This window comes from Budorcas taxicolor, chromosome 13 (genome assembly GCF_023091745.1).
Source record: "Budorcas taxicolor isolate Tak-1 chromosome 13, Takin1.1, whole genome shotgun sequence".
Classification (NCBI taxonomy): domain Eukaryota; kingdom Metazoa; phylum Chordata; class Mammalia; order Artiodactyla; family Bovidae; genus Budorcas; species Budorcas taxicolor.
In genome coordinates, this window is record NC_068922.1 from 69,033,883 (window position 1) to 69,034,966 (window position 1,084).

General features: G+C 42.9%; 1 non-coding gene across 1 annotated transcript; it reads left to right on the top strand.

Moving 5' to 3' along the window:
* The first annotated feature begins 752 nt into the window (after positions 1 to 752).
* Positions 753 to 857, top strand: LOC128058963 (U6 spliceosomal RNA). Its single transcript, XR_008200557.1, has one exon. It is a non-coding gene; the product is annotated as a U6 spliceosomal RNA (small nuclear RNA).
* Positions 858 to 1,084: the final 227 nt, after the last annotated feature.

The following is a 1,084-nucleotide window of genomic DNA, read 5'->3' on the forward strand; positions in this document are numbered from 1 at the left end:
GTCGCCGGGGCTTGGACCTGAGCTCCAAGAGCGAGCACTGGCTTGAAATGCCACATTTTAGTGCTTGCTTCTACTATGGTCTTTCCAGTAGTCATGTATGATGTGAGAGTTATGAAATGAATCGCCAGTCCAGGTTCGATGCCTGATATTAGATGCTTGGGGCTGGTGCACTGAGACGACCCAGAGGGATGGTACGGGGAGGGAGGAGGGGGGGGGGTTCAGGATGGGGAACACGTGTACACCTGTGGCAGATTCATGTTGATGTATGGCAAAACCAATACAATATTGTAAAGTAATTAGCCTCCAATTAAAATAAATAAATTTATATTTAAAGAAAAAGAAAGAAATGATACTTTTGACCTGTGGTGTTGGAGAAGACTCTTGAGAGAAGAGAGTCTTGGAGAAGTCTTGGAGAAGACTCCTTTGGACTGAAAGGAGATCCAAACAGTCCATCCTAAAGGAAATCAGTCCTGAATATTCATTGGAAGGACTGATGGCTGAAGTTGAAACTCCAATACTTTGGCCACCTGATGCAAAGAACTGACTCACTGGAAAAGACCCTGATGCTGGGAAAGATTGAAGGCAGGAGAAGGGGACGACAGATGATGAGATGTTTGGATGGCATCACCGACTCTGTGGACATGAGTTTGAGCAAGCTCTGGGAGTTGGTGATGGACAGGGAAGCCTGGCGTGCTATAGTCCATGGGGTCACAAAAAGTCAGATATGACTGAGTGACTGAACTGAACTGAATGCTTGCTTCAGCAGCCCATATACTAACATTGGAACTATACAGAGAAAGTTAGTATGAGCCCTGCACAAGGATGACACATAAATTCATGAAGTGTTCCATATTTTTAGAGTCTAAAAAAGAGTGGCTATAGGTATGTGCACAACTGATTCATTTTCTTGTATACCTGAAATTAACACAACATTGTAAATCAACTATATTCCAATAAAAAATGTTTTTACAGGTCCCACTTTAGAGTGAAAGTCTCTCATGGGTAAGCAACTCCAGGACAATTTACACAAGTCCTTGAAGGTTTCAGACTGTGCTACATATGTGTCTTTATCATCATTACCCTG